Genomic DNA, 22,254 nt, shown 5'->3' with positions numbered 1-22,254 from the left:
ATAATTCAATAATAAGAAAGAAATATGAAAAAATATCAGAAGTTATTAATGAAATAAAATTTTATGTACTTTTCATTTTAAAAATGTATAAGAAATTTAATAGGCGTACAAGGGAGTAATGTGGTGCCCACATCAGAATTGTTTTTAAATATAGACTCCGGAACTAAAATACAGAATTTTTTTTGAAAATTCTATTTTCCTTATTTTATCTATTCAAGGGATTGTTAGATTTAGAAAATCAATTACTAAAGAAAATTTATTAAACTTAATCTATGTATAAATATGTTTAGAAAAAACTTTCTTAAAATTTGTCTAAAAAATATATATTCTGTTTTTTGTTCTTTAGCTGTAGTCTTTTAATTTTCATTATTTTTTTTTTTCAACATTTAAAGGGCTATTAAAGCCCAAGTAGCTTTAGCACCTACATAATATTCGGAGTAAAAATAAGAAGCAATTTTTTTCATTATTTTCATAAAATTTAACCGGCGTAGCTGGGAAAGTCATGAAATACTATGCCAGCTTTTGTTTTTCATTTGCTAGGCATTTAGCCCCATTTATAACATCTTAGGACAATTTAAAAAAAAAAAATAGTTACATATTTCATCTCTACGGCATCATGCTTTCATTTTCTTAAATTATTTTGATTCAAAATTGTTTTACCCATATACTAACCATATAAATTCGTGATTCGTACGATTTTGTAAAACCAGATCATATATACGCTTTTTGTATGCGTTTGTGTAATGATATTCTTATCTGATGTGTCCGTGAACTTAGTTTAATGTAATACTAATGCCATTAAACGAAATATTATATTATCGTAAACGTATTTCTGTGCAGTAAATGAATCGAATAAATTAGATTTGTCGTTACATCAGTAGTTTGTACCAGATTCACTCCCTCCCATTATCCTTTTCTCCGTCTCTTATTTCTATATACTTCCTTGTTTCTTTTATTATTCGTGAAAAAACTCCAGTAAATTTTATTTTACAAAAACAAGTTCGATATAATGCAGTCATTGCACTATCTACGGGTTATCTAATAATTAAATCGTGCATAAAAACTTTTAAATAAATTTTATTAAAGTTAATTTTAAATAAATTAAAATAATTATTAAATATCTTATATACTGTCTAAATTGGACAAAAATGCTATACAGTAATTTATAAGGTAACAACGTAAAGAATTAAAAGTTAAGTTACAGATAATAAAGTAGGCCATCGGTAAAGGAATCATTTAAAAATGTTAGATTTTTAGTTTTTATTCCTGTCAGTAACAAAAAATTCACCGTTTCCCGTTACTTCTTTTCTCTAGTTCAAAAAAAGTTTAACAAATTTTCCATTATTAAATTAAATCGTTGAAATTAATTAAATAAATTTCTGTTAGTTTAATGGTAAATCAAATGGTGGAAATATTTTTCACTTAATGATGCTCTAAAAAAGATAAAATTCTAATTAATAAAAAAATGCTATTATAAATGTTTTTACAAAAGCGTTATCTATACCTTTCGTAAAAAGAATGTTTCTTTTTTCGAAAATAGAAATATAGAAGGGATAAAATATTTAGAAGTTAATTACGTAGAACGGATAAAATAATAAGCAACATAAAGATTGAATTTTATACGTACGCGTATATGTGTATTTCTTACGTTTAGAAAAATTCCCATCCATGACATCTATATAAATTATGTTTATAAGATTTCGAAATGAGTTATTTATTTGGGAATATTCCTTTAATTTGTTTGATCCTCATAATTGATATTATACAAATTTCTTACGTTAACTGGAAGTAGGGACTCTATTCATCTTATATAAAATTTATGATCGTCTTCGTCAATTAACATCATTCCGAATTCCTGAGTCGGTTATTCTTTATAGATGTTTTATAGGTTGATAATTTAATAATTCATTTAACCTTAACTATCGATAAAATTTTAATTGAAAACATTATAATTTTGTTGTACTCGATGGTATTTCCGAGGAAAGAGAGTAACATACAAGTTTGATTGGAAAATAACCATTTATTTGTATTGTCTATTCTTTTAGTTACACTACAGAAACTTCAATTTATCTTTTAAATTGCATTAAGGATTACTTTTTCAGAGAGAAATTCGTGCCGTTTGAACAAAAAGGTTATGAAGTTATAAAATGTAATTTAATTCTTTAATCCACTTTCTTAAATAATAAAGAGAAAAAAGATATAGTCCTTTTTTTAAATAAATAATTCTTTTCTAATAAATTATTGTTGTTGTTAATTTCTTTTTCCATCTGAAGAAATTTGAAACCATATTACATCAAAAGTATGCCGACTTATTTCATTAAAAAAAAGCGTACCTTTAAAAATTCAAGTATTTTTAATAAAGCATGTCAAGAAAATATATGAAATTCGTAATAAGCTTTTTAGCAAATCGGGTAAAACATTTTAAAACTGGTCTTTCTTAAGTTAATTTATTCTTCGTTACATATTTTAATTTAATTTAATTTTTAAATATCGATATGAGTTCATTACATGAACATTTTCATAGAAATTAAACTGTGCGTAGAAGGTTAAAACTGCTGGTATCATTAGAGTTATAACGAACAAGTGAAAATTGATTAAAATAATATATATTAAAAAAAATAATAATATTTTATGTATAACATCCATTTTATAATATTCAATTTATATCAATATTACATTAAGAGCATTTTCAGTGTTTATGGATTGATATTATCTTTAGCAACATTAAAACTGCATAAACTTGCATTGAAAAACGTTCAATATTGGCCCCTAATGTAAGGTCAGGTGTTTTATCTAAAAGCGATTTCGTCCCTGATTTTACAAAATAGATCTGCATTAACAGTTGCAATGTTTTCTGTTATTCAAACCCGTTGCTAGTCTAAATTTAAAGGAAAAGATGGTAAAAAACTTATTTCTTAAATTTAACCTACTCAGTGATGTCTGTCGGTATTAAATCAGGCGACAAATGAAGTTATTACTCCGCCACGCTCAATCCGTCGTGTGATTTAAGTATTTAAGTTAAAGAAAATTTCATTCTAAAAAATAAAGGATCGTCATCTTTTTACACGACTGTCCTAAAGGAATGTAATGTATTTAGGGTGTATGTATGTATGTTTGTTCCATTGTAGAAGCTCAACTGCTGAACCGATTTACATGTATGACCCTGTGTTGGAATCCTTAGGTTAAATTTAAAAAATTAGAAAAAAAAAATTATTCTATATACAAATACTGTATACTCATTGTCACCTGCACGATCTTTAATTATCCTATATTAAAGAGCAATGTTTGTTACCCGCACGCCTATCGCGCTCCGAATCAAATGCTAAGATCAAAAACCATGCCCAGAAGACATCCTATTTTTTTTTAACTTTATTTTAGCAGTCGTATTTTTTAACTTTTAACAGATTAAAACCTGTTAAAAATGAATTCTCTGTTCACATATTTCTGTTTTTGTGGCATTAGATAATATTCAAGTAAATCCAGATGAGTATTGTCAGTTGAAATGGGCTCAAAAGAAAAAAGAAAAAATCAGAAACGGTAAATTTAAAAAAAGAATATTTAGCTGATCTGTATGCGATTCATTATCTCACGTGGTTTACTATCTTCTCTATTCACTAAAATTGTGATAATTTACACTACTCCTCAAATGGAAAATAATGTTCTTGTTTTACAAAATTTTATATTAAATAATTTCCATTTTGTCAGTCATTTTAACTCCATCTAATTTTGTTTTCATTGTTATTGTTATTACGAGGTTGCCTCAATTGTAATATATTGACTTAAATTGCAGTGGTTTAAACCTGATAATTGATTTAATAGTAGTATACACATACGCACGAATATGGCAATCGAACTTATTAGATAGACTCCTTTGTAATTAGAGATCTGTTTGATCTAGCGCGACTTGTGCTTCTCAATAAATCGACTATACTATATAGTCGGTCTTTTGGATGGCTCTTAGGAATAACTGATCCTGAATTTCCACTAAACAGTAGTTTTTATCGATAAACTGTTGTAATACACGAAACTGTAAACTTTGCACCTATATATCTATGTGAGTAACCAGATTTTAATCTTTTAGTGTGTGTGTGTGTGTGTGTGTTTTGAATTGCAGTACATCAGTTACCCAGTGTTAACACTAAAATTAGATATTGTACTGCAATCAGACCTGTACAAAATTAGATTTTGAAATTATTATTTCTGATTCAAAAATATTCTATTATTAGTTAACTTGTTTAAAAGGAAAGATTAATAAAAAAAAGTTAGTCTTACAAGTTTTCATATCGCATACTAAAGAGTAATTATGTAAATTTTACATCGACTTTATGTATATTAAATCACTTTAAACATAAGAAATTACATTTTAAAAAAGCGTTTGAAAATGAATTATTTTTAAAAAAATATTATTAATTTTGGTTTGTACAGTTTTACTTGTAAATGAGCATAAGCTTAGTGATGTAAATTATATAGCAATTAAAAATTAAAAGAATTGCTGTATTGAACGTATAAAAAATTAACTTGATTAAGGAATGAGAGAAAATTCAGCAGCCAATAGAATGTTGGAAGGGAAAGAAAGAATGTGGAAAATAAAATACGTTCACTGTTGTTACTTTTATCTCTTTATTTTAGGAGTCTGCTAAAACTTTTAAAAGGATTAAGATTAACAAAGTTAGTTTGGACAAGAGAAGGCGTGCTGCTTTTAAGTAAGGTTAAATATTGGGTCCTTTTTTTCTTATGATTGTTATTTCATGAAAACTGATTTAATGTAAACTGTTTATCATATCTTATTCAATTTTTTTTATGATATTTAATTATATCCCAGGTTACCAAACAAAAATTTTCAATAAATATATCAGTGTTTATTTGTTTTGAAGGCTGATTAAATTTCCCAATGAAAAATTAGTTACTATATAAAGTACACGCTGTATAAAAGAGCTGTTCGCAGTTAGGAGGATTTATGCATTATGTGGTCAGCCCTTTTCTTGAAAAGCGTATGTTATTAGCCTACGCGTACATCAACCGACCGTTTTTTATGTTTAGCTTCCAGGTTCACCGTAAGGTATTACTTCGGAGGATGAATGAGGATGATATGTATGAATGTAAATGAAGTGCAGTCTTTTACAGTCTCAGTTCAACCATTCCTGAGATGCGTGTTTAACTGAAACTCAACTACTAAAAAACACCGGTATCCACGATCTAGTAATCAAATCCGTGTAAAAATAACTGACTTTACTAGGACTTAGGTCCTAAGACGGACTAGGACCGACCTAAGAAGAATAAATAGAGGCTGATACTTTCGAGTGTCCAATATTTTTTAAAACTCCATTGCTGAATTTCTCAAAAAAGTTTATAAAAAAATATTATTTTTAATAAAATCGAAATATATTTTGCTTTTATGAAAAAGTAATATTTTTCACTTTTTTGTTGCCTCTCCAGGCATTCCTTTAAAATTTGTTAAAAAATTAATTTTCTTCATTTGAAATTTGTTGATTGCTATTTTATTAATAGTGATCTCTTGACCAATATCCCCAGACCAATAGTTCTTCCCACAGTTATTCATATAATACTAAATAAATAAAAATATATATATATTATCAAATATGTCGGTGAAAGACCGAAATATTTGCTTGTATTATTATTATTATTATACATTTAGTATATGATAATTGATGTCGACAAACACAGATAAGATCTGGTGAGGGTCGAAACGATAACCATAATTAAAAAAAAATCACCCAACACCAATCACTAAGATTTCAAGAAACCCCCGTACAAAAAGGAAGTTTAAATTTAAGCCAAACATAACCTACGCACGCTTCGCTCGTTTAATTAAATTATAGTTATATTTATATTTAAATTAATGAAATGTAAACCTACGCTTGCTAACCTTATCTAATTAATATTAAATATACAAATTGCATATGTTATTCTCCAACATTGGAGGCGATTAATCTAATTCACCGCATTTATAAAACAATTTACTCAGATTTTCAGAATTTTATCAATTGAAAGGGCCAATATGTATTGAAAGGGATATACAGAATATGTTAACTGCATGGATGAACGATAACCATACAGATAAATAGTCAGAAGGTTTTCCTTTGTTAAATTTTCTTATAAAATATCTTTATTCAATTTTCACAATCAGTGCGTGCTGATGGAAGACATTTACCGGCCAAGGTCCGAATAAACATATATTTCGGTATTTCACCGACGTATTTGGTATGTTTCAACATTCACCGGAGAATGTCGAAATTCGCCAGATATCGGTCTTTTACGGTGACATATATCACGTCTAAGTCGTGTGCTATACTGAATGTAAATGAGCGAGAGCGCCGGTTTTGGCCGAGCTGCGTTGTGCCCCCTCCACACTATCCACTCGCCAGTGACGCAAACTTAAAAGTCGTATCGGTGAACTGACCGTGTAAGTTAATTGTTTTTTTAAATAATCAGTAAAAAGTGATGGAATATATATAAAATCTAAAAGTATTGCTATGCAAGTTTATATAGTTACAGATGAAATCTGCGTGGGTCCACGGAAATAATACAAAAAAACTGAGAGGACCATTTATTCCATCTCTTTTTACTGATTATATAAAACACAAGTAACTTACATGGTCAGCTCACCGATACAACTTTGAGTTTGCGTCACTGCCGAGTGGATTGGCGAGGAGGGGGCACAGCGCAGATCGACCAAAACCGGCGCTCCCGCTCATTTACATTCAGTGTAGCACAGGACTTAGACGTGATAGCGCGGTGATTCGTGTGTTTATGTTTAGAGTTTGTCGAGATAAATCGATTTAATTAATGTCTACTTTGGACAATATTTATGTGTAAAATATTTAAATAAACATATAAAAATTCAATATTTCAGCCTCAGACCGCACAAAAGCAAGCCGAAAATATAAATTATGCATATCGTTGGAAAAGGGAGATTATGAGCCCCCACACAGGTACCCCAATGTTCGGTACCGAGCATTGAGACTGTTTCGGGAACGCCGCAAATCTGGCACGGCGTCGGCTTGTTTGTGACGATGGAGTAAGATAAAGAAGTTTTGAGATATTCTGAAAAATGGATAAAATTCGAGATAAAAATATAACATGTACGTTAAGTTTGAGCTGTTATAAAGTACTTTGTTTTCAAAGATTTAAACCCGAAAAAAGTATAAAAATAAGGCAGATTCCACCTTAAAGGATCTGCTTATTCGTTTTGGACATTAAAAACATTACAAAATTCTACAATGCCGTATTAAATGATTGCCGACTGAAGGTACTCGAATTTACTCACACTAAAATCATCTCGATAGACTTATCCACTACATTCTACACGATGGTTTTGGCCCATCGAGCTTTCCGCTCGATGGGCCACGTTAGTTAACAGTCGACCAAAAACGCATTCGATTGAACATTTCTTTATGGTGTTTAGACTTATTTAAACGTGATTCTGCTGAGATTCGTCGACATTTTATATAACAGTATATGAAACATTGATTCACCATTATACGCCAGAGATCAAACAGTGGTTGGGAGTAGAAGAAAGTGCACCAAAGAAAGCGAAAAACGGTTCCATCTGCAGAAAAAGTCATGGGTATAGTTTTTTGAAATTCTCGTAGTGCTTTCCTAATAGAAAACCTGAAAAAAAGCGGGGCCATCACCGTGAGTATTACGCTTTACCACCACTGGACCCAATGTAGTGTGCTGTTCAGGCTAATTGTTTGCGTCTGGCCAAAAAAGAAGTGCTCGTTTACTACGATAATGCCCCTGCACACATAACGAATTATTACAGTATACCATGAATAATAAACAGTTATACTTTTTTTTTGCCAGGGAGGCAGAAATATAATAATGAAATAAAAGGATTAATCTTTTTTTTTAATGAATATCTTTAATTCACAATTTTAACCTCATTGGTGGCAAATAAATAATGAATATTTTTATTATATTAACTTTCACGGGAGCTAGGGTTTCAGTCGATGGATTAAAACCTTCCCTGGGATAACACGAATGTATCCTTCAAACAATCATCCAATTTTCAACTTTCAAACGGAGTATTTGTTAGTAGCTATATATATATATATATGTATAAAGCTCACATACATCACCACCTAGCCTCACATGCAATTCCTGTGGAAAACCTATTATTGTTAAACGGAAATTTTTTAATTTATTTAATATTATTTTATTTAATGTAAATTTAATTCTATTATTTCTGTAATATTATTCATTCGATTTGTTCAGTTCAAACCCAGCTCATAGTTGTGTCTATCACAGTGATAGAGACTCAGAGACTCACAATTTACAGTTCATTAAAATTTGTTCAACCTGCAAATCTCCATTAGTACACATATTTTTTTTCGAGATTTTCCAAGATGAAATATATCTATAAACCTTCTCAGTTATGCCAAGAAATGTGGGTAAAAATTTGGTTGCGATTGATCTAGTAGTTATTTTGTTTATCCCGAACAAACACAAAAACCCTCTTTCTCTTTATATAATGGTGTATATATATATATATATATATATATAGAAGGAAACCCCTTTAATTTACTGATTTTTTCGTGCTGCTCATACGTCAAAACGTATAGAAAACTCATTTTCATCCCCCTACTCATATCATGCGAACGAAAGTAATACCGTATTTTTCTTCGAAAGTTCAGTAAAAAAAAATTATTCAACAAAGAAAGATAGTGGGAAATTTTTTACTATAATATTCCCTTTAAATGACATAACTGAGTATCCCATTAAGTAATGTTGGTAGCAATAAATTTACGTTACTTTATATACGTCGTTCTGCGAATTTTTTTTTACCGCTATCTTAGTAAAAGCCAAATCCTGCTTGTTATAACTAATTACCTACCAGGGAAAACTAATGTACACACCTCTCGGGTGGCATACGAACGTTATCCGACTAAATTTGTTACGGTTAATTATTTATTTTATTTACAAAAGTCACCTTCAAGAGAAAAAAATGTTTATTTATCACCCAAATAAAATTCTACGCAATTTGCATATTTATAACAATAATTTAATCGTTAATTTATATTATTTACAATAACCAGCTTTAATTATCATATATACTAAAATGACGCAAGTTAATATCAAATTAATTTAAATTAGAAAAAAATAAATTATAATTTAATAAACGTTTAATTTAATTTATTCTGTTTCCATCATTTTCAGTATTAAATTGTTATTACCAAGTGATTATTACTCGTAGATTAGATTATTTAATTTTATTCATTTGTTTGGTGTAATTGCATTATAATAATATTTATTCCTCGTATGTACTGGTCAGAATAAATAAAAAATGATTTACTTGTACATAAATATTTAGTTTGTTTTACTTTTTCATTTATTTTTTTTTTTTTAATTATTTTCCCATCGCATCGCATTTTTTATAAAGTAGTTGATAGCGTGAACAACTAATGTTAATTGTTTTATTTATAAATACGGTTTTTATTTATTGGAATTTTTAAATTTATAATCTTAACAAAGTTAAGTAAAATAATAGGTTAACCTCATCTTGTAACAGATCAATTATAGATACCTCGTTTCTTAAATATCTACTTGACTAGTAATATATATTGTGTTACACTAGATAAGGCAATCAATCTATTTACTCAGTACAAAGACGTAATTCACTTAAACGGTTTCAGATTCTCCTTCAGACGTTACCACTATTCAGAATCTAGTTTTATCAATAATCTAATTCACTACTGTTACGTTTAGGATAACATAAAGATATTGAAATACCTATGATTTAAGTAGATTACTTACAGAAAATTTTACTTTGTTTTTTCTATATTTTTTCTTACTTCTGAACCTAATTTTGGTTTCTGAATTTTACTTAAAATTCAGAAATTAGAAGCCATGTTAACTTACTTAAATGTTAAATTTAATTAGCTTAAAATATTGCACGATGTGGGAAATTTTATACACAAAACTCTATTGTTTCATAACGAGTACGTACTTCTAGATTTAGAGTAAGTCCTTACATCAATTAAGTTGATTTTTATCAATAAGGGTGCCTCAGTAGAAGAAGGGCATCAGTTTGTAGTCTTAAACTCGTTCGATTTATCCGGTTTATTAATAAAACTGTTTAACAATGAAGCCAGCCCCCACTCGATTTTAAGAAAGCGAGTCGTTGGAAGAACTTTTCATTAATAAAAAATTACTATATTTATTTGTTGTTTTAATGAAGCATTTTCTTAAATAAAGTTATTTGTTTTCTTTTTAAAATTTCATTACTTCAATTTCGATTGGTCCTGGTGAAAGCATTTTTAATCGCTCTTATTTTTGAATAAGGTGAGTCCACGCTTCGTAAAATAAATTTTTACACCGAATTATAATCACCAAACAAATGTAATGCGCAATTACTGTTTAAAATCAAATAAATTGTTTGAATGATCAATCTTTTGATCGTTTAAACGGTCGTAACAGGTCTGTTATGACAGTTTATTATTTTATATCGGTCAAACGGGATGCATTTTCAAACAAAATCAGAATGAAAACGTGAAAGCCTTCCTAAGCGATACTAAAACGATTTTTCCGACCGCGTAATAGATACAAGTCATAAAGCCATAAAAATTTGGCAACGACCTTCTTATTTTACATGTACATAAAGATAGACAGACACGCTTGAACGCTTTATAAAATATGAAAATACTCTACAACTGTATAATGAATGACAGACGTAATTGAGATCCAACTCATTTTTCAACTAAATTCTAAATATATATCCGTCTAATGAAATGCTAGAACAAGAACAGCAACAGTAGTCGCTAAAGATGGTCGCAAGAGGAATTGAAAATAGTTTGAAGTAAATTAATATAAACGTAGTTATTTACAAAATTAGCACAGAGTTGTTAATTTTTAATAATTTTCATTTACTTTAGAAACTAAACTTACTGACGAACGTAAAAAAGAAGTAAGGAACGATAAAAGTGAAAAAGAAATTCGTGATAGAAAATAAAAAAGCTGACAACACAATTGTAGGACTTTTCTGGCCACGCGCCTTATTTCTGATACACGGTTTACACACCCACACAAAACACCAAAACACGCACACACCTTAACTAAAAATATATATCATTTTATTTAAATATAAAATTTGTTATTTATTTAATTCAATGATTTTAATAGCGCGCGCGCGCGCGTAAACCGAATTTCATTCGCGCGTGTGTGGCTGTACTAACCGCTCACCTTTTTTTTTTCCCCCCTCCTCTGGGTCAGATCGACTGATTGGTATTTCACAACCCAGGGGAGTGTCCGTTATACTCTAACGGGCCTCCCCGCCTACCGGCTTAATATCCGGCATGGCAGGTTGGCCCGCCGACCTGCCATGAGATTTTGCCATTGAGATTTTTTACTGAAATTGATGACCTCACGTCAAATCTTGATCTATCGCAACGTGTGTCATAACATTTCTTTTATTTTTATTTTTTATCTACGCTCCCTTGGAGTCCCCAGCGGATCACTGAAATCGGCACACCTCAGCATGCCGACTCTCACCGCTGGGGCTGTTCACCCTTCCCTATTCTACACTAATAGCCCTGTAGTCTTTCATCTTCATCCTTAGTCTTTAAGATTCTTTTGATATAGCCTGTTACTTCATTCCATTTATCAATGCTTTGTAACATGTACGTGGTTATCCCTCCAGTGCTTTTTTCAACAAAACCAGAATCCGTTCTGTATTGGTCCCATCTATTACAATCTATGAAAGTGTGTTCCGCATCATCATCGCGTCCGCAGTGCATACAGGCAGGCTCCTGCCTTCTGCCTATCCTGTATAGGTAATTGTTGAAATTGCCATGGCCTGTATAATACTGCGTCATGTGATAATCCATATCCCCGTGTCTCCTGCTGAGCCATGCTTGTAGATCTGGTATCAGCTCTTTAGTTCTGCTTGCCGGTCCATCCTTACTCCATCTGTCTTTCCAACTATTCAAAAGTCTGCTTCTGGCATCTTGCTCTGATAGTCCGTTATTTCTGTCTACTCTATATTAGGCCATCAGGTCAATTGGAGGTGTACCGGAGAGCACGCATAACGCCTCGTACGACACCCTTCAGTACGCCGAGACCACGCCTATTAGCATCCTTCTATGTGTACTAGCCATTTTTTTGTAATTCCTCTTGTATTCTAGAAGGCCACCCAACCGGCACAGCGTACAGGAGTGCCGGCGTCACAGCTGTGGCTATCACTTTTCTCTTACAGGCCCTTGGTGCTCGCTGTGAGGTTTTGTCCTTATTTTTGTTTTGTTTCAATGTTACTGTGTTGTTATTGTTCCGTGTAATATTTTTATGTTTCATGTTATGTGTTGAACTCGTTTTTACTTTCTACGGTTGGGTAGTTCAGTTCATTTGTTTAGTTTGGTCTTTTCAGTCTTACATAAGACTCGGTGAGATGTGTTTTGTTTTGAGTTTATTAAATAGTATACACCAATGGGAATGTCACTCGTGCCATTTGCATAGGTGGCCTCCTGGCCAAGACGGACTGGTATATGTCAAAAAAGGTACAGGATGTACCTCAGTGCTACACTAGCGATCCCTGTGGTGAGTGGTGACTAATGTCACATTGTACCCACTTAGCCACCAGTTTATTTAGAGTATTTTTGCAGTAGGGGTGCGATTTTATTGTTTTTTTTTTTGTTATATTATTATTGTTTAATCGTTAAAATATGTACCTAAGAAAAATAAGATTTGAATTAGGTGAAATCTTAAGATACTGAGGGTGACCTTGCCCCTTGACCTTTTAAGTTGAAAATTTAATGGCAATGACCCATATATAGAAGTAATGTGATCAAGTTTGGTCATAATCGGTCGTTTAGTTCTGGAGATATAAGGTGATTTAGAGGTCAAAACCGAACACACATACATACAAAGATCTGTCTACTGTGGGTTCTAAAATTTTTATCTATTTCCATTTCAAAAATAGATTATATTCAAAAATATTTATTTTTATAAAAGACTTTGTAACGGTTCTAAAAATTCAATAAACGTAAAAATTTGAACAGATTTAATTATATAATTTATGTATTTCAATATGAATACATACTCGTATTGAAGAATGGTGGATTAGCAAGTGGGAGGTGGGAATCAGATTTTAAGTGGTTCACGTAGTTACGAGTTGGTGATTCTTATTCCCGTATTCTAAACTCTATGGTGAAGGTTTTTAATTAGGTTACTAAATTACATTAGACTTTTCAAGATAGCAATTAATTAACGCGATATAATGTAAATGATTGACTCTGTTTATATGAAAATAACATAAGCGCGGTTTAAAACAAAAGTAAAGGTACAGAACAAAACGTATTTCGGTTAAAAAATATAAATAAATATTTTTGTTTTTTTTTTGCTCAATAACAGTTATAATTACAGGCTCTCCTGCGGAGCCATAAGTAAGTTTCCTGACAAAAGCACGTGATAAGAAGGTCCTTAAGGAATCCCTAAAATAAATAATACAAATAATGCACAATAAACAGTCGCAAGCAAACTTAAAGTCAAATATGAAATTTCAAGCTCAGTCATAAATTACAAATCATTCATTTCAGCACCATATAGTACACAAAACAAACATTAATAACATAAAAAAGTTAAAGAAAGAGAAGTAACAAGAAATTAGATACGACACCACTAAACTTGACGGTGTTAGATTCCAAACTGTTACGCAGACCCTAAGTCGAGTACATGGGCTCGTTTCAACCGTCGGACGTCTCCGCTGTTATCGAGTAGATTAATTGCAAGGTGGTTTACGTGATACATCAAAAAATATGCTAGCATAGTATTTAGCCAATGTAGTTTTAAAAATCATTCACCAATTTGGATTCTAATTTTTTTTATTATTATTACTTTTTTCTTTTATGAAATTTGATTGGAAAGTAAAAACTTCTCAGCTTTAATATATATATATATATTATAATCTTTGTCAATCACCTAATAGGAATCAGATATACACGCTAATATGTTAACTAACATAAAAGAATATTATATACAAAATTAATTAAATCGTTTAATTAATAAAAAATAAAATATTTAAACACACATATGTATATATATATATTATGTGTGTGTGTGTGTGTGTGTGTGTGTATGTGTGTGTTTGTATATGTATATATATATATATATATATATATATATATATATATGTATATTTATTTTAGCAGCATCTTGAAGAAAAGATTTTCTTAATGCCCTTTTAAATTTTCAACTAAAAGTTTTAAAAAGTAATAAAAATGTATTATTTATTCTATTTTTATTGTTACAAAATTGATGATTTTCGAAATGTATTTTACCTAAGTGTACCTTTCGTTTGATTTTAGATAAAAAAAAATTCTCTACATTACAAATTATATATATATATGATTTTTTTTTCTGACCTAAAATTGCTCAGGCGACTACTAGTACAATTGTTATGTAAGCAACCGTGGTACAGTGAAAACCTTAACTTTATACTAGTTTTTTTTTTTTCATTTGTCGTTATTGTCGAAAATGTTTTAGTTAATATTCAATAACGAAGTAATAAAATCACACACATCCTCTTTAAAAAAAAAAAAAAAAATACACTTTTAGATGTTATTCGTGAATAAAGGCTGATAAATGAAGTTATATTCTGTATTTCAATAAAAAATAAAGTATCTCTAGTTAATAATGCATTTTTATTTTGAAATTCAGTCTTATTTTAAAGTAATTTTGCTGATTATTTTTAATAATTTTTGCACAGTTTTTAATCTTTAGCATATGGATTTTATAAGCTATATCTTTCAGCGGTGGACAGTTGACGCTTGGCATATCTATAGAAATTTTAGAAATATTTTTGTTTTAAGTCTTTTCAAAATATAATGCAATTTATGTAATTCTTGATATACGACACTTGTATAACATCAACATTGGATGTTCAATGTCAATGATAACCATCGTATGTAATAAAGTTTTTTAATTCAAGAATTTTTTTTTTAACTTCCGGTATCACCGATAGTCATTGCTTCCGAGGATGAAATAAATGATTTTTAGCGTGTGTGAAAATGCTATGTCTGACCGGGATTCGAACCCGGGACCTCCGGATGCAAAGCCGAGACGCTACCACTCGCGCCACGGAGGCCGGCTTTCAATCTATGACTTTTTCTCCCCTACTTCCCCCTGGGCCGGACATACAATGAAGTATAGCTCTGCCCAGAGGAGTGTCCTTTCAACTGTTAAGGAGCCTCCCCACCTACCGGCAGTAGGTCCGGCATGACAGTTCGGCCCCCCTTAACCCACCGGGTTGGTCTAGTGGTTAACGCGTCTTCCCAAATCAGCTGATTTGGGAGTCGAGAGTTACAGCGTTCAAGTGCTAGTAAAGCCAGTTATTTTTACACGGATTTGAATACTAGATCGTGGATACCGGTGTTCTTTGGTGGTTGGGTTTCAATTAACCACACATCTCAGGAATGGTCGAACTGAGAATGTACAAGACTACACTTCATTTACACTCATACATATCATCCTCATTCATCCTCTGAAGAATTATCTAAACGGTAGTTACCGGAGGCTAAACAGGAAAAAGAAAGAAAGTTCGGCCCCCCCCCCCGGTTGGATTTTTTACATGCCTGCTCTAATCCCCGGGGAGGGATAACCGGGCCCGACTACGTCGTTCCTCACTCCCCCCCCATCCACAGAGATTGGGACTCGGTCTTTTCGTAAGCCTGTTTCTGACTAGAGGTGAGGGGAGGGGAACCAGGCCCGACTACGTCGTCCCCAGAACCTCACCCGGTGGCTGGGACCCAATCTGTATTTTATCCTCACCTATTCTCCCACGGAGTCCCCAGCCGTTCATTGGAACCGGTACATCTAAGCATATCGTCCCTCGCAATTGGGGCTATCCACCCGTCCCTGAACTAGTATGCCCTTCTCCTAGCCACCATTCCTTTAGTACTCAATACGTCCGTCTCAAAACAAATCAACCAGCCTCCAATTCTCTGACGAAGCCAGCATGTACGGTACAAGGAGTTCAATCCATGACTACAGAAAGGTAACCGTCGTTGGAATTGTGAGTAATAAGAATGATGTTTCAATCGTACATTTTCTCATTTACCAAAATAAAACAGTAAAATTAACTAATATATTAAACTCTTTTTAATTTCATTAAGTATTTTTTCGAAAAATTCTTTTAAAATATAATTGTATCTCTTATCTTTGAGCTATTAGATTTTAATCGATATATCTTAATGAATTCATTATGGGTCATAAACCATACTAGGAAAAGATTTTTTTGTAGAATTTTAGCTTAGTAAGAAGTAAAATGTATTTTTTATTATCTTAAAAATAAAAGAATAGGCCGTATGTCGAACTAAATTTAAACTTATTCATAAGAAATTAATAAGTCATGACATTTTTATTTTGAGATTTATTAGGCGTTCATGTACAAATTAGAAATTTAAAAAGAAGCAAGTTCTGATTAAATATAAATGAAAATTCTCCTCACCATTTAATAGGTCATACAATAGGCTGGATATTTTATCTTAATGTACGCGTGAATACGATTCTGTGTTTGATATTTATATTAGGTGTTGTTACCGTAATGGTTACAGGTGACTTGTATTAGACATCAGTTACTCGTGTAAACCTTATAAGCATTCCCAAGAACTCTAACCATTCTTCCATGCTTTTCTTGGCTTATTTGAAAGTCAGAAATGAAGTTTTTTTTTTGCTGAGATAAGATGAACATACTGTAGCATACTAGATACTCAGTATCCCGAAATGCAGGTTAAATTCATTCACCTGCTATATCTTCTCAAAAGACTCGTATTAAATTGTTACACGTACAAGAAATCAACTTTTTTTTATTATTCCACAACCATTTAGGAAATAAAGTCAGATTTTCTTATAGCAAACATGAAATTTATATCAACTGAACACAAACGCTCAGTCTACTTAACACCAAATTAACAGAAGTTTTATTCACGAAGCAGTATTATAAATAATTATGAATAAACATTTATCAGTTCAACGTCATTATATTAATAAAGAATTTATTAATTTAAAAACAAAATTTAAAATTTTTTATCGATACACGCTGTCTTTTATCATATCCCAGTTTTATGAAACACTTATAAGCATATAGGTAAGTAGATATACAGTAATTAGTAATTAAGTAGTGACTTGCACATTATTATCCCAATCGCTGTATATACAATATAGATTGATAAATAGTTTACAATCAAAATACAAAACATTTTTTTTTTAAATTAATAAACAGTATCATTTATTTCATAACTTAACAAAAAATTGATGGAAATACTTAAAAGCTTTCGAAATTCAAAGGAGAATTAGTATTACGAAAATCTGTCGACTACAACAATTTTTCGTATTCAATTTCATCTATTAAAGTCATGCATTACGAGTGTACAAAAAGTAATTCAGTATGAACCTATACGTATAATGTGATCTAAACATTTTATTTACAGACTGTAGGCATTGATATATATATATATATATATATGAAATGCATCGAATATTATATTGGTTTAGACTCTAATAGGATTACCCAGTCTGTTTCTTAACGCTTTAAGCGAACCGTTTTTTATTATATTCTTAAATTAAAATCGTTTAGTTAATTAACGAAGGTTTTGGTTAATTAACGGTATTGAATTAATATTTAATACTGAGAATTTCCATAAAAACATCATATTTTCCCGTATCTCTATAATGATGTGTAATATAATATCGAATAAATGATAGAACTGAAATTATAATCATTTGAGACCAACCCATTTCTTAATGAAATGGGTTGTCTATAATTTATAATATATAATTATTATTTAATTAATATTCTTAAGGTTTGATCGTTCAAATCAAATTCCAGATTAAAGACTGGGAAAGTGGTTAAAAGCTCGTGTCGCATATATTTAGCTTCGTGATAAAGAAAAAATTCAAATCCCTATATTTATCAATAAGATTTTTTTCTAATATTTGGATCTAAAATTTAAAAAAAAATCGTTAACATCCCTTTCTTTTTTATATTAAAAAATGTATTGATTCCCCCATATAAAATTATAAATATTGTAACATTTTTTTAAGCCATTTTGAAAGCCACTTGGCTTATTAGAAAGTATGAGAAATGGGTTGTATGAATTATTTTTTACTTTTTTACATTTTTTATTGAATTTTTAAAACTCGTTCTTTACTTAAAAAAATAAAATGCAAAAGATGCATTTTTATCAAAGAGGAATACATTTTTAAATTCAAATAAAATTTAAATTAAATATTTAAAAAAATATATCCGATATTAAAACTAAAAGTGTGACCTTAATCTCAAAATAAATTCATTAAATTACACTCTATTTTATTTCAAAATTTTTGAGTAACTGATAAAATTAACTAAAATTGATACCTTAAATCCTGTCGGGCACCAATCAACAAACAATATAGCTTTTTTAGATTTGAGGCTGGTGATAGCATTATTAACATCTGTGGGTACAACATCACCTCGCCATAACATCGTGACAGCTATGTATTTACCGTCTCTCGGATCAATTTTCACCATCTGGTTAGCGGGTTCAAAACAGCTATTACTTATTTGTAGCACTGATAACTGTTCGTGATAAGATTTGTTTGCGGCAGCAATCGGTGCATAAGTGACAAGTGGGAAGTGTATCCTAGGAAATGGAACTAAATTTGTTTGTGTTTCCAACAGATCTATGTTTACTGGACCTTCAAACCTTAATGAAGCTGTTACTCCTGACACCACCTGTAAAATAATTAAGAATTTACTGCAGTTATTAATCAACATAATCTTTTTAAAACTAACAGAAATGAAATTGTATAATGATTTGTTTTAAAATTTCTTCGTACTTCATGAGAACTTTAGTTATTTTCCACGAACAAATGAGAATAGTAAGTTTTTAGAATATATTAGAAAATGAATTGTGATAATTCCGGTATAAATCTCAGTATTCATAGACTAATTTCGATCACGTTTGTCTGCGTAAAAAATATGTAATATTTTTCTGGTTTAAATAAAAAACGGTAGTTTAACTTCTTTCAATATTGTATCTTCTTCCAATGGTGGAGAGTCGCGCTTAAAGCTTGTGGAATGTAAGTTAATGAAAAATGCCATGCCTGATCAAGAATGCGAAACCGGCACTTTTTGGATGAAAAACCGAGAATTGAAATCAACGGATTGTTAGAAAATAATAAAATGTACATTTACATTTACTTTTTTTAATCTGAGTTAAATTTTTGTTTAGTAATGTAATTCATTGTTTATTAATATTAACATTAACTTTTCTTTTTTTCTTTTCTTGTGCATCTTTTATTTCTTTATTTATACAACAAAAACAACTCATTGAGTTTATATATTTTTATACATACTAGAATATTTGTTGTTTTATAGTTTTAATACATTTGGTATTAATTATTTTCTTCGGATACATTTTTGAAAATTATAAATATATGCTTAATAAAAATTTTAAAAGTGCTCATGTTAAATTTTGGTAACCATTTTTGAAACTCTACCGTTACCTTAAGGACCGAAGTAAACGTATAAGATAATAATTTAGACACATTTTAAATAACTACAATATATATGTATTTAGGTAAATTTGAAATATGGTTCTAAATCGTCATTGATTAGCTATTATAAGAGGTGATAGACAGTTCTTCGTTACTTTAAGTCAACGACTGCTTTTTATATATACGATGTGCAACAATAAAGTGATGAGACTGATGTGAAAAAAAATGTTGCTTACCGTTTTAGTCATGTTTAGTGTTGTCTCCTTCAAAGTAGTTCCCCTCTGATTGCACCCACTTATTCCAGCGCTTCTGCCACTGATGGTAACATTTATGGAACTCATCTTCTGTAATATCCTCCAAGACTCTCGTCACAGCTTTTTGGACATCTTGTGTTGTTTGAAAATGATGTCCCTTGACCGCCATTTTGACTCTTGGAAATAGAAAAACGTCGCACGGAGCGATATCTGGTGGCTGTGGTAGTACTGAAATTTGTTTTGAGGTTAAAAATTGCTGTACTGACAGAGCAGTATGGGATGGCGCATTATTGTGATGCAGAATCCAATTATCAGCAATGTTTACACGAACAACTCGTTTACGAAGTGTTTCTAAAATTTCTTTGTAGAAATTGTCCAGGAAGCACCCACTCTTTATGAACAATTCCCTTGGAATAGAAGAAGCACACAAGCATGCATTTCACTATTGACTTTGACATGCGAGCTTTTTTTGGTCTGGGTGATCCCTTTGAGCACCATTGCGAACTTTGGCGTTTTGTCTCCGAATCGTATTGAAAAAACCAACCTTCATCGCCAGTGATAACACGGCTCAACAAATCTGGATTGATTTCCCTCAACAAATCTGGATTGATTTCCGTTTGCTCTAACAGATCGGCTGCCACATTTTTCCGTGTTTCTCGCTGTTGTTGTGTGAGATTTTTGGGGACCATTTTTGCACAAATCTTTCTCGTTCCAAGATCTTCAGTTAATATTAGACGAACCGTTTCTCGATCGATGTTGAGTTCTTCTACAATCATTTTCATGGATAATCTTCGATCAGATCGTACGATTTCACGCACCCTGGTCAAGTTGACATCTGTCCGTGAGGTTGATGGTCGTCCACTGCGGTCTTCATCTTCAACATTCGTTCTGCCTTCACTAAAAATTTTATGCCACCGAAAAACTTGAGCTCTTGACATAACCTCTTCTCCAAAAGCCTTCTGAAGCTTACCGTAAGTTATCGTCGCGTTTTCACCCGATTTAACGCAAAAAGAAGTGGCATACCGTTGCGCAATATTTTGCGGTTTCATTTCTGTGATGAGAGACACAAACACGTGTTCACTTATTACAGCATAACTCACGACTGAGCAGTTGCATCAATGTGCCGCTTGGACTAGAAGTAGCTTATAGACCAAGGTCAAAGATGGTGTGCCTACGCAATCTGCAGGGTTGCCACATCTTGCAAAGAAAAATCAGTCTCATTACTTTATTGTCGCACCTCGTATATATAATTTATTTATTGCTGCTATATACGTAGCTATTACCACTAAAAAGGGAAAGTAAAATGTCGATGTCGCAATTTTTGCAATTATAGACGTTTCATAACCCCCTGAATCCAAAAAACACCATAATACTTCCGGAAGTTGTATGTACATACGTTGATCGGATTTAGGGTAGGGAAGTAATTTTAGAAATATTCAACAATAATTTTAAAACGTTTTTGTCAAATATCTTGAAAACCCGTTAACTAAAAAAGTTGAAATTTGACACAAATATTTGGTTGTATTTATATCCCAGCTTCTGCTTGATTTCATCCCATCGACAAGGGAGCAATTTTTAAAAGTTTCTTTACTTTATATTTTTTCAGATTGCCATTTTTAATAACTTAACTTAAAAAAATGTTATTAAAAATGTTAACAGCTATACTCAAAATCCAGTATAATATTGATAATTAAACCCTCATTTGGTCAATTGGGACCCAGTTTTTTTTTTTTTACTTAGTAAAAATCTAATTTAATCAACGGGGTCATGAATTCGTACATTAAAAATTTTTATCTGTAATATACAATTAAATTCAATTTATACTAGGAGATTTAAAAAAACAAAAAGTTTTGTTCACTACATTATTTGGTTAAGATAATGTAGATTCAAATTTTACAACTGTATTTTGAAATCATGTCGCGGCTTTTATTTTTATCTCCTAAACACTACCATTCATTATATGGTAAAAGTTGGCCACAGAAATGCAAGGTTTATCAGAAGTAAGTCCGATCTCAATATGCTTTAATTACAAAATTTTCTTAAATTTATGCAGAAAACAGGTTTATAATCTGTATATAAATGTTGGAATTATCGTTACTAACTAATTTAGAGAGAGAAGATATTTTTCAGTTCCTTTAAATGGGGGCTTCATCGAAATTTTTCAATACGTCAGGAATAAAAAAAAAAAAACATTGTTCACCCAAAATGAATAAAAGGTAAAACTTAACATGTTATTATTGTTATTGTTATTGTTATTATCTTTTTCTAATGTCTGAACAGTCGTCGTAGTTTTAAAAAGAGGTCAAGTTTACTAGTTTATGTCATAAGTTATCAGTTAATTTAGAAATCAATAATGGAAAGGTCAATAAACCAATATAAGCTTTTGTTTTGTATAAATGCAACATTGCAGCGATGAGTTTTATTATTGTTACTTTTTAAATAATGTATTTAAAACTAAAAAATGTTGAACTTAAACTGAAACTCAAATTCCATTACTTTAATCTATTCCTTA

General features: G+C 30.9%; 1 pseudogene; it reads right to left on the bottom strand.

Annotated features, from left to right (window-relative positions):
* The window catches only part of LOC142324811 (tubulin alpha-3 chain-like), a 188,568-nt pseudogene that overhangs the window by 53,993 nt on the left and 112,321 nt on the right, over positions 1-22,254 (bottom strand).

Source organism: Lycorma delicatula, chromosome 5, assembly GCF_047948215.1.
Source record: "Lycorma delicatula isolate Av1 chromosome 5, ASM4794821v1, whole genome shotgun sequence".
In the NCBI taxonomy this organism is placed as follows: domain Eukaryota; kingdom Metazoa; phylum Arthropoda; class Insecta; order Hemiptera; family Fulgoridae; genus Lycorma; species Lycorma delicatula.
This window is presented reverse-complemented; position numbering and strand designations above follow the sequence as displayed.